This window comes from Manis pentadactyla, chromosome 17 (genome assembly GCF_030020395.1).
Source record: "Manis pentadactyla isolate mManPen7 chromosome 17, mManPen7.hap1, whole genome shotgun sequence".
NCBI classification, from domain to species: domain Eukaryota; kingdom Metazoa; phylum Chordata; class Mammalia; order Pholidota; family Manidae; genus Manis; species Manis pentadactyla.
Window position 1 is genome coordinate 15406516 of NC_080035.1, and position 16746 is coordinate 15423261.

The window sequence follows — 16746 nt, forward strand, 5'->3', positions numbered from 1 at the left end:
CGTACTAATTTGCATGCTGTTAATGGTCATCTGTGAAAAACAATCAGACTATAGTTAATAATACTGTATTGTGTATTTGAAAGTTGCTAAGAGAATAGATCTTAAAAGTTCTCATCACAAGAAAAAAAAATTTATACCGATGTATGGTGATTGATGTTAACTAGACTTATTATTGTGATCATTTTGTAGTGTACACAGGTGTGGAATCATTATGTTGTACTAATAAAAGACACTGAAACTATATAATGTTATATGTCAACTTTAAAAAAAGGGAAAAAAAGGAAAGAAAATCTCCCAAACTAAAGAAACCAAAAGCAAAAGCAAAAAGGATGAGAGGTCAGAAAAAGAGATGAGAGCTTAAATTTCCTACAGTGGCATATGTTTTAATTTCTGGGCTCCGAAGTGGAACAAAACTCTGATTAAAAGCCCCTTTGCTCTTGTTAATTACAGAGTAACGGCTGCAGGGGGCCGCCCCCTCCCACTGTACTCCTTCGCATGTCCCAATTCCTTCCTCCTCTCCTTCCTTGCTACTCTATTTACTGAGCCCTTATTTTTTATCAAACAATTTGCCAACTGGAGAAAGGATTTGTGGGAAGCTAAGGCACTTTCTAGGCAAAAGAAATGGCATGATTCAAGGCATGATAATAACAAGCGATAGTTTAGGGAGTATAGTTAGTTATCGGATGTGGCAGAGACAGCCCACCAAATTCATGCTGTCCCTTCAAAGCCACAGAACAGCTGCCACCCAGGAAGTGTGCCTCCCAAGCACACTTTGTGTCAGTGCAACCACATGCACATGGCTAGCTCTCACCAGGGGTGAGGGTGAGCCTGCTTTCCCATTCTGTCTTCCCTATCTGCTGACTTGGATTCTGAAGCCTGAATCCTAGGCAGAGAAAAGCCACAAAATGGAAGTAAACTTGAATCGCCAGGTGGAAGGGCCTGACCACTAATGATCTGTATTGTGCCGATAACACATATGAGTAAGGAGAGGACTTTGACAGAGGAAGCCATCGAACATTTGGGATTTCTTTGTTGTAGCAGCTGGCTTTACCCTAACAAACTCACTAGGTGTGTTGGGGGCAGCATCTTAATAAGTGGTCCATGAAAAGATTACACCATCAACTAAATTTGGGAAAAACTAAATTCAACAGGTTTCATGACTGCAAGATGGTACAGACTTTCAATATACTAAAATGTACTGATTCCCCAAGAGGGAGTTAGCATACAGTGTTGTCTGAACGTCTTTGGCCATGTAATGCTTTTTTCAATGCCTATGAGCCTGTTACAGTTCTGCAGAAGTCCGTTAGAGGAAAACTAGCCCACTGTACAGGCAGGTGTTGAGTATCAGGGATGAGGCAGGAAAGGCAGGGACCATGCAGGCTGCTTGCTGTCCCCCCACCTGCTCCACTCTCCTGCTTTTGGGCTGTTCTCTCAGTCCTCAGATGATGAGTCATGCTTTGTATTGTGCATCTGGCCTTTGCACACACAGGTCTGCCTGGATTGTTCTCCACTCATTTATTCTACTTTTTTGTCTGAAACCTAACTTCCTCTGTGAACTGCCTCTCCTCCAAGTCAGAAGGAATCCTTCCCCCTTTGGCCTTTATAGCACATCACTTCCATCTTTGATTTTCATCTACTTTTCTTCCTTACAATGTGTGGAGTGACTCAAATGTCTGCTTTCCTCATTAAAAGTAAGTTCTTTGAAGGAAAATGCTGTGCATAACTCATTAAAAAAAAAGCTTTGTATGGAAATATGCTATACTTACCAAAAAGGGCACGTCAAATATCTATCTTGATGGAGTTTCACAAACAACACACCTGTGTCACCAACATTCAAATCAAGCACCCAGATGCCCGTCATGCTCTTCTCCCCCAGTTGCCACCCCTGCAGGGACAACTACCATCCTGAGTTTTACTGCCATAGATCAATTTCAGCTGCTTTTGTAATTTATTCACACAATCACGTAGTGTGTGCTCCTTTGTGTATGTGGTTGTAGGTCTTGCTTTTTGCATTCCATTGTATGAATAAACCATCATTTGTTCAGTATACTGCTGATGGGTATTCAGGTACAGTAGTCTCCAGTTTTATGCTATTACAAACAGTGCTGTTGTAAATGTTCTAGGCCATGTCCATTGCTGAACATACAGATGCATTTCTGACAGTTATAGAGATATATATCACACACAGACACACACTTACGTACATATACTCCTTTGTGTGGCTATATGCACACACACGCATGCACGTGCACAAAGAGTGGGATTGCTAGGTCATGGGATATGAGTATGTAGAGTTTTAGAAGGATACTGCCAAATTGTTTCCAAAGTAATTGCACCAGTTACACCCCCACCCACGGTGTATGAAAATTCCAGTTGCTCTGCTTCCTTGCCAACAAGTGCTAATTTTCTACTTTTTGCTTTTGTGTCTAGTATGGTGGTATTACATTGTCATTTTAATTAGCCTTCCCCTTATGACCAATGAACACCTGTACTTTGTTTATTGCCCTTTTGGGTATCATCTTTCACGAAGTGTCTGTTGAAGTCACTTGCCCTTTTTCTGTATTTTTTTCTTATTGATTTATAATAGTTCACTCTAGTGTGAATCCATTTAAATATTTCCACAGAGTCCTGAGCACTATTGCTTTCCACATTCAGTCAAGTTTTGCTGTGTAAGATAGAAAAAAGGGCTACCAGACCTTAAGCATTGGGGTGGGCCTCACCACGTGCACCTCCCTTCTTTACCACCACAGCTTCCTGAGCAGCTGAAGGGGGGTATTCATAAGGGTAAGTTTCAATGAGATTCAGAAAAGCGTCACAGTGCAGGTGGGTCTCGTGCTGCTGGACAGTCCACAGGCAGCTGTCAACTGAAGGATCCTTCCCAGCAAAGACTTCCAGCCTGTTCAGCACTGACCACATAAACACCGCTCCGGTGGTAGGGTTGGCCTTCATCCATTCATTCATTCATTCATTCATTCATTCAACAGATGTTACTGAGCACTTTCCAGGCATCCTTGCAGGCACTTGAAGGCATCAGCAAATACAACAGAAATCCCTGTCCTCATGGAGCTTAAATTCCAGTGGGGAAAGATGGGTCATAAGTGACACGATACACATAATACATTCTTACGGTTGTGTGGTGCGTTAGTAGGTGACTGGTGCTATGTAAAGAGGGAAAGTAGAGCAGGACAGGATTAGGAGAGTTGTAGGGGGCTAGCTGGCGACAGGGTGAGGAAGTGAGCTTGGGCAGAGATTGAGGGTGGTGGGGCGGGCTGCCCCGAGGATCTCTGAGGAGCACCCACGGAGGAAGTGCTAACGCAAAGGCCCCTGGTGAGATGTGTTTGGGGAACAGCAAGGAGGACAGGAGATCCCAGAGGGCATGGGAGCCTGACTGTGGTGGGGTCTGGAGTCTCTCCCAGGGCCTTTGCTTTGACAGAGGTGGAGATGAAGAGAGTCTAGTCCCTGCTTCTTCCATGGGGCGACCTCCCTTCCCACCAAGTCTGATGTTCTCTCAGCCCCGTCCGGCATCCCATCCTGGGCCTCCATTCCTCTCCCAGTCCAGGTACCCCTCACCTAGCGGCTGCTTCTCTACTTTCCAACCCACTGTTAGGACACCAACTCTCTTTCCGGCTCCCTCAGGGTTTCACTTTGAGCTCTGAACGCTTATCTTGAAAGTAAAAAATACTTCTTTTCCTTTGTATTCCCATGAAAGCATTCCTAATTCTTCCTGAGGCCACATGAACACCTCTGATCAAAAAAAAAAAGATCCCAAAAAGAAAAGCACAATTGTATAATATTTCAAGATAACTTGTTCCTTCGTTTATTTACTCTGTGTGTGTTTCTTTCCACTTTAGTTAAGGAAACCATTGGTGTTAGATCTGAAAAAGAACCAAGAGACTGTGCAATCAAGAGTTTGCTTTTTATGTGTGAGAAAAACTGAGACCCAGGAGGGTAAACTGAGGCCTGAGGCTGTAAAGTGAGACGGATGGAGGTAAACCACTGCACAGGCCAGCTTGGCTCGTGATGAGACCGCAAGTTCTCCACCATCAGAGAAATGATCCTCTCCATGACAACAAACCCAGGGTTACTTAGTCGGTGAAGTTTCTGGGCCTTTCACCTGGGCTTTTATGATCCCTTTGGTCTTTCTTCCTCCTCAATATCTGCATTTGTTGAGGTCCCTTGGGTTTGGTAGTTGATCCAGTACATTACATAGTCGTGTCAATAGTGGACATGCCCCGAAAGTCCTTGGGCTTCCTGGGGGTCCACCATGGGACCTGTGACAGGGTCTTGGAGGGCTGTGTGCCTTCAGGAAGGGCAGCCAGTCATATTTGCCCCTAAACCCAGCAGCACGGCAGACTCCTCCCAGCCCACGGTTGGTGGGGGGAGGTGTGCTGCACGCTCACCCCTCCACATGCAGAGGGTGGCTGCCAGTTGGGGTGACTTAGCACATTCTCTCTGCCAGTCTTGGACCTCTCTTACAAAGTAGCAGTGTATTTTCCTGGCTGGATGGTGTTTGAATAAACTTAAACAAACAGGCAGAGCAGCTGTTTGGTGGAATGGAAGGTTGGGCTGGGAGTCCAGGAAAACAGTGCATAATTTGTGGACACCTCTGCTTGTAGGAATCCAGGCACAGCCCTGCTTCCCTGAGTCAGAGCTTGCTGTTTATGTCCTTGGAAAGAAGGCAAGTCGTGGGCGGTTGACCAGGTGCTGACTGCACTATAAAAACTTACAAATGTAAGCCACAGTGTTAACATAGACACATTCACGGTGTTGTGCAGTGCACAAAGATGTCTTAATTTGCAGATGGGGGCACTGAGGCTCAGAGGGATGAAGCGAGATAGCTGCCCAAGGTCACAAGCAGTGTAAAGGGGAGCTGGAGTTTATGTTCAAGGTTCCCATAAACCCGCATCCCATTCTTTTCCCACTGCATTGCCCATCGAAGGCCTGCCAGCTTCAAGATAAGATTTATGTTCCTTGTAAATCTTTGCTCCCAAATGAATCACCAGGCTTGGTGTCTGCCTCTGTGGTGTCAATTACCAGCTCAGTCTGCAGGGGTTCCTTATATTGGATCTGTTTACCTTTTTCTGGGGTTCTGATGAACATCGTGGAACCTCCATTTCTAAGCTTAGAGATGACTTGACTAATAACATTCTCTGATGTTCCCTTTTTTCTAGTTGTGTGCTTTTGTGGAAAATGACAGCTGGCATAATGGAGAAAGAAAGGGACTAGGAGTCAAGCAGCTGCTCTAGTCCTGGCTTTGTGTCATATTGTATGATTTGGGGAACACTGTGGGTCTGGGCCCAACCTCCTCATGTATAAAACAAGGGGGTTGTATAAAACAATCCATCGGGTCCCACCCAATCTAAAATTCCATGCTCGTCTTTATAAAAGGAAGCAAGCAAACTAAACAATAAAGCCAAAATTACCTTCCTGAACACTTATACCCTCAAATCCACATCCAACAGGGATGGCATTGTGAATGTGGTTATAAGATTCTATATGGTTGCTGCTAAAATTTTGTTGGAAAATTGGAAGCAATGCATGCTGGTAGACTTTAATCCCTAAAAGTCTCTAAGCAATATTTCTAATATATATTTTGTCAAAGCTTTGATGCTCTCTGCTTAGGTATTTCTAACAAGCGCTCTTTCCAAACAAATCTCTTTGAAAATGCATTAGATAACACGGTTCCTTCAATTCCATATCTTCCTTTCTGTCTAAACTGAAAAAGCCAGTTCACGTTATTAATGACAAGTTATTTTGCAGAGTGCCCAGGTTAATAGAAGAGATAACTGGCAAAATATAAATGTGTAATACTAACATCCTGAAGATAAAGCAGGTCTAATGTGAATGCATAATGCGGAGAAAGGAAGAGAAAGCTCCTGGCTGCTACCGAATTCCTTCCGCAGGAACAGGAAAGCTTTGGCCACTTGCAGGGACTGGTTTCCCAACTTGCTACTTTCCTGCCTCCTTTTTCAACTCAGCTGTCATCCTTGAACCCAAACCCTAGAGTTCCAGAGTTAAAAAAGGGTCCTTAGGGACTTCTGAGGATGAGGGAACTGAGGCACAGACAGGCGAGGGAACCCACCTGAAGAAACACAGCCAGTTTTCTCAGGGACCCTGTGGTCTCCCATTTCAACTCTGTCTGTGATTCTGCCATTGTGGGTGCCCTCCCCAGGCTTCCCGGCATCAGCCCAGCCCCGGGAGAGGAAGCAGGGGCGTAACAAATTAAATTCAGGGCAAGTGGCTTCAAACCCCAACTTCACCACTCTCTGTTTGCATGGCTTTGGGAAATTCACTTCACCTCTCCATGCCCCACTACAGTATCAGTTAAGGCTCTTTGCAGGCTAGTGAGTGTTCAGGAAAGTTAGCAATTACTGCTCATTTTCTGTGATTTGTAAATTTATTTGTTTTGGGTAATACAATCTCTATAAGGAAGCAGAGGACAGGCCTGGAGGACCTCTTGACATCATATCTGGCTCAAGAATTGTGTATTTTCTTAATAGTCCTCAAGTCAGTGTCAGAAGGAATATGGGAGTTGGTTGTTCTATGTCCATTGAACTTGAGGACAGGAGGGAAGGCACTTAAATGGTGGCCAAGGCTACTGGGGTGTGCTATGGTTTGAATGTTTGTGTCCCCCCAGATTCAGATATTGAAATCCTAATTCCCAATGCGGATGGCATTTGGGGGTGGGGCCTTTGGGAGACGCTTAAGTCATGAGGGTGGAGTGCTCCTGAAGACGGGATGCGTGCACTTAGAAAAGAGACCCTGCGGGGCTCCCTTCCAGTTTCTGCCACATGAGGATACTGAGAGAAGTTGGCTGTCTACAGCCTGAAAGAGGGCCTTCACCAGACATGAATCTGCCAGGCCATCAACTTGGATTTCCCAGCCTTCAGATCTGTGAGAAATAAATGTTCGTTGTTTATAAGCCACCAGCTTATGGTATTTTGTGATAGCAGCCCGAATGGACTAAGACAGAGTGAGTTCCTTAACTGCAAGAGTGTGAAATCTGCTTCAGTGGCAGATCTGAAGCAGAGCCCAGGGCCAGGAGCAAATGGCACAGAGGCCGAGAGCTACCCTCAGTGACCTCCGGTATCCCTTTTGCTATAAGAAATCTGGGTTTCCCACTGCAAAGTTTAATGAGTTCGTCTCATTTTATAAATATTAAATGAATTCAATTCCCCAGTAAAAAAGAGGGCTTATCTTTAGGGACTGTGAAAAACTAAAAACAGAATTGGTGTTGGATAAACAGCCTTGAAGAGTTTCTGTTCTATAAAATGGAGAAAACATCGGTTCCTTCTTTACACAATTGTTAATGAGAACTGATGAGACAATACATAAAACATATTTAACACACTGCCTGGCACATAGTAAGTACTTAATGCTAATTATTATAATATATATTTTTAAAAGTGGTTTTAAAAAGCTAATGCCTCATTTTATTATAACCCTTAGACATTAAAAGCATTTAAAAATGCCTCAGCATAAACATTCAGTGAGAAAGGATTCTTGTCTTTTCTTTCTCAGTTAACCCTCCCGGCATTTAAACAGTAAACACGTGGTGACGGGCAGGCATCCACTCTCATTTCACAGAGCACCTTTGAATGGGTAGTTCCTGGAGCTGGCTCTGGGAGAAAACCTTCTCCTATGTCTAGAAAAAACAAAGCTGGATTGATCTGAACTGATTGTTTTTAGAAATAACAAATCGGCTGAATTCAACTACTTCTCCCTTCTTCCACCAGCCAATTTTTGGGCAGATAGAGCCTTATGATGAAACCTGACAGAGTTAGATTCTGGATAATTCAATCTCCAGGTATATAACCTATCTGGAATGTTTTGTGGAAGACCCTGAAAGCTTTCCCAGCAGGCAATGGAAGGCTGAAGAGCCGGGGAGTGAATGAACTCAGGTTTTCAGTTCCTGGTGATCTTCACTAGCACACAGCAGCAAACTGACTCCTGTCCCCGGACACCCACCCTCTCCCTCACTTGATGAGTTTGATCCATTCCACTCTGTCTGGAAGGATCACTGGGAGAAACCTTAGGGACGACAGGGGCCAACCCCTTTAATTGGTAAATGAGGAAGCAGAGATGTAATGTGTTTGTGTGCTGAGCATCTTTTACTCTTAGATATTTTCCTCTTGGTGCCAACACAACACGCCATTTTTTTCAAGCAGAAGCTATTGACGGAATTTCCAACCATTTTCCAGTTTCCATGTTATTTACAATAAAACAGAAGATATTTTCGTTAAAAATGTAAAAGCATCAGCTCTTTAGATCTGGATGCACCCAGTTTGTTTCCCTGGGAGACAGTGGGGAGGGGGAGGCAGGGTGCCTGGCGTTGGGGGTTCTGGGGGTGATGCCAATGGGCAGGGCGACGAAGACCGGTACTGCCACCTTGTGCTCACCCAGAGCCACCGTGGATCGTTGCTCCAGAGCCCCGGCTTCTGCCTGGCTCCTCCCGCTGCTTGCCTGCGCTCTTTATCCAGGACCATCAGCATTGCTTCAATGGGGTTTTTGTTACCACTTTTCTTTCCAGTGCATTTTCACTTTCTTTAGCCCCAGGAAAGAAGTTGTTGACAGCTAGCAAAATTCTGTATTCTGAAAAAATATCTGCAGGGAGGAAGAGGTCAGTATTTAGGGAAGAGTTTTTAAAATGAAATGTTTGAGGACCTTGCAAGATCCTTATCTCATCTTGTTGAAGCGTCTCTCTATGAGAGCAGAAATTCACAGGGCAAAACTCAAGCCTGGAGTTGGCACTTGTCATTGTTATCCTCTGGTCAACTGGGGGTAGTCAGGGCAAATAAAGATTTGTTCATTATCTCATTTATTGCCCTTCATTGCAATCCAAATTATTTTTCACATCACATTCTGATAGTCTCAGATTCAGTAGCATCAGTTGAAATACTAATGACATTTTTCAGGGCAAAAAAATGACTTTCAAGGCATGTATTGTGGAAAGGATCATAATAAATTAAATGCCTAAACTGGCAGAGTGCAAACAATTTTGACTCAGATCTAAATGTTTGCACTGGCTGTTTAAACATTTAATTTGTTAGAATGGAAGTGCTACCACAGAATAAGCATGTTAATTAAACTTGGGCTTCAGCAACGTGAATCATCCCACATGCACAGAGCGTGACAGACCTGGACAGCAAGAGCCAGTGTGCGTTGATTTCTCATTCTCCAAATGAACATTTGTATCTTTAAACCCTGCAGACATTAGTGACTTTTAATGAATTGCTCAGTCTTTCTGAGGGGACTTTTAGATAAAGCTGTAAGATATCATTAGTCTGGGAAACAAGTTTGCTAATTAAGTTTTAGGGTAGTTATCATCCATAGATAATTGATTAAAGTGGTCCTGGCCTAAATTTCTTGCCTGGTTCTGGTTCTCCCCCAGATGGGTAACATGATGCTAGATAAGACTTTTGTCTTCTCTAAGCCTCAGTTTCCTGTTTGTGAAATGAGGTCGTTTTTGTTAGAGTAAAGCTAAGCGGTTGTAACAAATGCAGTGATTTGAAGATGATAATTCGTTCTTAGCCTTTTTAGTTCATATCTGTTATTCAGCTTGCATACTGCTCCAGGACTGACCAAAGACGGGCAAAGAGGATCACTTCCTGGAAGACCAAATAGGCCCTCAACAGTACTGATTCAGCATTGTTTCACGTATTAAGTTGCCAGCAGCACTTTATGCCTGTACTGTTATGCAGTGCATTTTAACTTGTTTTTTTTTTTTCCAGCAACATGTTATTTAAGATGTGTTCTTAATAATTCATTAAAATTTATCCTCCTTTGTGAAACAAGATAAGTGTAAAATGTTGTGAAAAATGATATATCTGTGGTTGTTAATAAAATCATAGTATTTTGTGTAAAAAAAAATAAAGGTAACCCAGTCGAGTTGTTTCAGGCTGGCAAGGGAGCCCTTGAAAACTCTTAGTAGCTCCCTGCTGCTTGTAGAACTAAATCCAAGGCCTTTTACAATCTGACCCTACCCACACTCTGGCTTGCCCACTCTTAGTGCTTCTACTTCCGTGGATGTCTTTGCTATGCCACTCTCTCTGTCTAGAATGCACTTCTCATCTGCCTCTACTGACATTTTATTCATTCTTTATGGCCCAGCTCAAATGCTGCCTCCTTCATGAAACCTTATCATTTGCCTCCCCTGCCGCTTGCCATCCTGTTATAACATCCATTGTCTCTTGCTCTGCCTTCTGATATCTTCATTTCTTTTATAGTATCTAATTCCATTTTGTCTTATAATTAAGTTAGTTATTTATATAAATGGGCTTTATGTTCCTGGAGGCAGAGACAGCATAGTATTTATCTTTCTTCTCCAACTCCTCTCTCCCCACATCCAGCATTGTCCTTGTCCAGTAAATGGGTGTTGAACTGAATGGAGTAAAACAGTTGTTAGCCAGGAAAACTCAGTCATCAAAATAGCAACCATTTGTTAACTCAAGGGGCCAATTAGGCAATGGGCTATTCATTGGAAAATTCTAGATGTAGATCAAAACAGTTCCAATTAAATTCACATCCTGTGCTAGACCAAGAATAGCATACAGAAATACTCCTTGGGCCCTACATCCATGTGGAATAGTGCTCCACTCATGGTTGTTAGGAACAACACCCTTTCTGACACTGCTGTGATTTTTTTTAAAACCTCTGTTCATGAGCCATGTGGAAAAAAGATTTTTACTTGCGTACGTGCATGGATGTCATGTAACTATGGTTTAAGTCTATCTCAGTTTGTGGAATTCCACCTCCATTCTACCCCTCAGCCATGTTAGTATCTAAGTAATAATTGCTTAGAATATTTAAGAATATCTAAGAATAAAAGGTTTGGACAAGGAAAAAGACTGTGCCCACAGATGTGGACAGTTAGGGTCTGCGGAGCTTGGCCGGTCTTACCTCGTGCCCTGCAGGGTGCTGGGCTGTTTAGAGGGGACCGCTGCTTGTACTGCTCGCACAGTCTGGCCTGCCTGCACCAGCTGTCCAGGCTCTGCTCTCCAGGTTCCTGCTGCTGGTTAAGAGCCAAGGGCAGGCGCTGCTGGGGCCATGCACAGGGATGCGCCCACAGTATACCAAAGCAGACTGGGCCCAGGGTTCTATTTATTGCCTTTCTCATCCCTCTACCTTCCCAGATGTGGGACCAGAGCCTCCCCATAGTCCCGTCCCAGGCACCTGCAAATGAAACCAAAAGCCCACCCAGTTGTGTCATTCCTTCCTGTCCTTCAAAGTACTTGACGGCCTTCTCTAAGGCCTTGTGTGTGTGTCCTGGTTATATGTTTTACGTTGGTGAATGAGGTCAGATTTGTGCAATTTTGATAAATACATAAAAGTGTTCTGTTAAAAAAAAGAAAAAAGGGAGTTTCATATCAAATAGGAACCTGGCTCAGGGGATCAAGAGCAGAGAGCTCAGGGCTTCGAGGGAAAGTTCACCTTCCTTCCTCACACCTCAAGGTTCTCCTTTGTAAATGAACAGCTTTTCACAGGGCTGTTGGTGCAGATGATGGCAGCTCATTAGTGAAGTGCTTTGAAAAGATACAGAATCCTGTTGGGTACTATTGGGAGGCTAACCTCCAGGCTTATGAAAATGGATATTAAAACCATGCATCTGCTTGTTCCAGTCACTGGGTACACATGAACAGTCCCTTAGTTGTATTTATAACACTGCAGTTTTTTTCTGAAGAAAGAAATTAAATTTGTTTTTTTTCAAATTTTACAAATGCAAACATGAGTTAGTCTGCTTGAATAAATTTCAAATCATAATTTAGATAATGTCAGGATGGCAATAAAACTTATGAAACAGAGCAAGGGTGGGGAAATGAGAAAGCAGAGGGGAGAGATACAGACAACTCTGCCTTTCTGCCTGGCAATTTTCTTTTTCTTTTTTACCTCTCTCTATGCCCTTCAATCCCCTAGAACATGTAAACCTTTCTGCTCCTCTTTGTTTAAATGCATCAGTCAGGTGGCATTAATGCTTGTTAAAGTAAATGGAAACTGCAAAGATGGGTCCACTCTGTCATCAGTTCTGGATTTTTTAATTCTTTATAAGTCATCTTACAGCTCACTTATGACTGGAACGAACCTAGCTCAAAGTGGTGAAGTTGGAAGTGTCTGAGTGTGGTGCCCTCACCTTCCCCTTCTGCTGACCTTTTTCCTGCTTGATTCATTTATTCCAGCAGGATTATGTGCCAGATCCTACTCCTGCATGGTCCTGTGTGCATGGAAAACTCAAATACAATGGGACTACTCTCTGCTTATAAGGAGCCTACAGGTTTTCAGGGAGGCCAGGCTCCAGCCCATAAATTAAGCTGTAATTTGGTGCAATTTTAAGAGGAAGATGAGTTTGGGGGAGGGCAAAGGACCTTTGGGGTATCTCAGAAATCATAAAAGGGAGGCCTAAGGGTGAATTAAATCACCCTTCCCATGGAATGCACGTGCACACACACACACACACACACACACACACACACACACAAATCTAGGGGGAGGTGAGAAATTGTAATCACTTTTGTTCGTCTTCATTAGGACCATTTGGTCACAATTTGCTCAAGCTGGCTGAGGCAAAAAGGAAAATTTGTCTCACAGAATCCAGAAACAGAGATGGCAAGGGGGTTCCCAGGAGGCTGAATCCAGGACTGAAAAGCCACCAGGAGCTGTGTCAGCTGCTCTTAGGGCCTCAGCAGGGTCTCTGCTTCCCTTTGTCAGCTTGATTCAATTTTCTCTTCTTGGCTGACTGATTTTCCCCCTGCCTCTTCTCTGGTCTATCAAGGATTCCACAGTCCCAGTGCCAAATTACCCAAATAAGTGACTCTTATTGACCATTAGGTTGGCTTGATGATGGTATTTGACCAAATCGGTCCAATCAGCGTGGTCCAATTGGGTGACCACTTCTAGACATAATCTTTGGCTGGTTTCTCAGCAGGAGGCTGGGGAAACTAAATTTTGGGGAGACAAAGTACAGAGAGTAGAGAATTGGATAGAAGATGGAGAAATGTGCACATCTGGTACAACATTTAATTCCTCATTGTTTATGAAATGATTTACAGATTTTCCAGGTTCTTGCTTTTATGTCTCTTTTCTTTCTCTAACCTTAACCAATCCACTGCCTGTTTGCTCAGGGAAAATTACTTCACTTTACTTCTTAATAACAACTATGGTTTCACTAATAGTTTTAACAAATAGGGGCTGATGTAAGAAATGTGCATTTCTCTCCTAAAGCCTACAATTTAGTGGGGAATTCAGATGACAAAAACAAAAAGCAAACAAATAAAGAACCCACCTAAACAAGTAAACAAAATAATTACAAGTTGTGTTAAGAAAGGAAACAGGGTGCTGAGCTAGCAAAGATAGGTGGGCGAGGAGAGGGTCTATCTTAGATGCAGTTGCAGGAGAACTGCTCTGGGGAAATGACTCTTCTTGGTGGAGTTTGAAGGACCCAGCCATGAAAAAGGTGGTGTGGAGGATGCGCTAAAAACTATTGCATGTACTTGAAGATTAAAAATCCCTGAGGAGGAAAAGAACTTAATTTGCTTTTAATATCCTACACTCTGCATGTTCCAGCTCTCCTATACATCAGATAATAGACTTGGAAGGTCTTCTTTTGCAGACTCTATTAAGCTCTGCTGCAAAAAATTAAATTATACTACAGTAGATACCTATTGGCCCACTAAATTCAATCATCACTCAAGGTGGCAGAATTACATTATTATGGAATAATCTGGCCTTTCGCTTGGAGATGTTACTCAGAGCATTTGGCATTCTTGGGTCCTGCGATTGGAGAGATTTGGGTTTGCGACTTGCCTTTGTGACTTACTAGTTGTGTAACTTTGGGCAAGTTACACGATCTCTCTGTGTATCATTGGTTCCTTTAGCTCCGCCATCTCAGACTTCATCTCTGACTTGCACAGAATTGTTATGAGAATTATTTTATATCAAATGTGGAAATGTATATAAAGAGACTAGCTTAGTGTCTGACACTACATATTAAAAGGAATTTAAAAGAAGTTTGTTCTCATCTCCCTTGTATATAAATCAAATTCTGTGGTTCCTTTTTGGTGCTCCTTAGGAAGCTCAGTATATAAAAGAATTGTATAATGAATACTTTGGAACATATATGGGAGTGAATCAGTGTATAGCGACTATTTTTCTTTCTCTCCAATTCCCTCAGTGCAGTGAAGGGAGATTAGCACCAGAAATTGAGAGGATTTCTTCACATGAACGGATTGGAAAAAGCCAAGAATTCCACAGTCTAAAACCCACCTAGGAGGTAACAACTGTAAGGTCAGAGAAGAATGACCACAACTCTGGGCTCAGCTTCAGCAAATCCAATGAGCAGGAAGAGGGTCCTAGGCAACTATTAGGAACTAAATTGAGAACTGTGTTCAGACCAGAGGGATAGTTGAAATTCTCACTGACCTCTTGCTGTGGGGAAATTTGAAGTTCCTACGGCCAGGATCCTCACCTGAACCTAAACTACTTGATGATGTAACTGGCCTGCTGCTAGGCTACTGCTTCCACACCCAGAGGCAATAAGCTACTATTGATTGAGTCACTGTATAAAGAGCTCTTTCCAGTGCTCTGGGCGGAGGCAGAGATGAAGGAGGATTACAGACCAGCAGACTGTTGGATGCAGATGTAATTCTAGTGCTCAACTGATTGCAGGGAGGACAAAGCTGGGTAATAAACCCTTTCACCCCAAGCACATTCCATTGTCATTCCTCAGTCTCACTGAATTCACAGTGAACCTGCCTGGGGCTGAAACCCATTGGCAAGACACTTGCCAAACAGTTTGGACTATAAGCACAGTGGGGGAAAGTGCCACACTGGGGAGGGCTTCTCAGGTGACTGGGGTGATTGGAGGGCTTCGGAGTGAAATAATCTAGGTGACCTCAACAAAGTTCCAGACTTCATGAGAGAGACTAAGGGGAGAGAATGGAGGACCTTCTTCTTAGGAGGGAAATCACTGAAGCTCTTCATGGTGAGAGTAGAGTCCCTCTTATTTTGGCCATTGGGGCGGGGTCCCCAGGGCCTGCTGCCCCATGCCCAAGCTTCCCTGCCCGGATGTCCCCCTCATAAAGAATGCTTTCAGGGGGAAGGCCTTTTGGGGAATCCAATCGACGCAATTACAGAATAACATTCACCCACTACTCACATTGATCTTTGTGTGATGGAGTAACCAACAGGTGTCAGATACTTGAGGAAAACCAGCAGCATGGAAGACAAGTGCTGAGATGAAGAGCACCTGCTGATCCCAGAGGAAAGAGGAACAGTTTGGGAAACAGAAGATAAGTTTTAAAAAAAAGCTGTGAGGAAAGTGTGCTGTAGGGAAAATGGAAGTTCCTCTGGCCAGGATCCTCCCCTGGCCCTAATCTACTTGATGAAGTAACTGGCCTGCTGCTGGGCTAATGCAGCCACACCTGTTGGCAATGGGCCATTATGGTCAGAGTCACTATAGACACAGCTCCGCCCAGTGGTCTGCCTAGAGACTGAGACTGGGGGCTTGCTGCATGCAGACCGCCCCAGAACCAGACATGATTCCGGCACTTGACCTGCCACCCTGAGAATAAAGCTTGGTATAAACCCTTTTACACCCAGTGTTCCACTGTCGTTATTTAGGCTCACAGAATCCAGAGTGATGTGGGGGCAATCCCCCCAGGCAATAAAACAATAACAAAATAACATAACATTAAAACAATAACAAAAACAGGCTGCTCTGAAAAACAAAGACCCAGAGAGCAAAGATTAATTATAGAAAGTTAAAACTATGAAATGGAAAACAATAAAGGGACTGAGTAATAGAATAGGCCAAATTAGTGATCTGGAGGGTAAGTGTCTTGCCAATGGGTTTCAGCCCTAGGCAATTTCGCTATGGATTCAGTGTGACCAAAGAAAATGACAGCAAAACGTTCTTGGGGTGAAAGGGTTATACCCAACTTTATTTCCAGGTGGCAGGTCAGTCACTAAAATCCCATTCACTCAGAGTGAGTCTGCATGCAGCAAGCCAGTCTCTGCCTCTGGGCCCCTCTGTCTGCACATGCACACCTGTCCTCTGGGCCTCTCTGCACAGCCATCCCACACAGCTGTCCTCTGGGCCTCTGTCCTCAGCACTGCCACCACTCCAGCCTCTGCTCTGCTCTCCTGCAGCCTTGCAGTCATGCCACTGTGTTGTGCCCAGAGCACTGGGCGGAGCTCTTTTTATAGAGTCAATAGCCATGTATTGCCCACAGGTGTGCAGTGAGCTAGTCAACTAAGGCCAGGTGAGAATCCTGGCCACAGGAACTCTCATTTTATCCACAGTATGGCTCAGGAAATCTATCAGAATCTAGAGCAAAAATACAAAAATGGAAAATACAGGGAAAAGTTCACAGGCGGAAAGAATCAATACAGTAATGCCTGAGTCAGAGAACAGAGACAAGGGGAGAAAGGAAATAATGGAGGGAATTGTTCTTTAAGCTAAAGAGAGACAAGAATCGTCTGTTTTCAAGGAGCCACTGAAAGCCAGTGGAACTAATATAAAAAGATCCATGCCAGAAAGTCCTGGTGAAATGAGCAGATTCCACAGGCAAAAGAAAATCTGAAAAGCTTCCAGAGAGAGAAGTTGTATCTACTACAGGGGGCAGTGGTAGGCAGAGTTTTGCGTTTCTGGTTCGCTTTTGCCTTCTCCTTCCTCCCAGTTAAGAGCCCTCAGTTTGCTTTGATTTGCTTTTTTTAAAGGAGAATCTTTTCTCTTTCTATGTCACTCAGATTGGC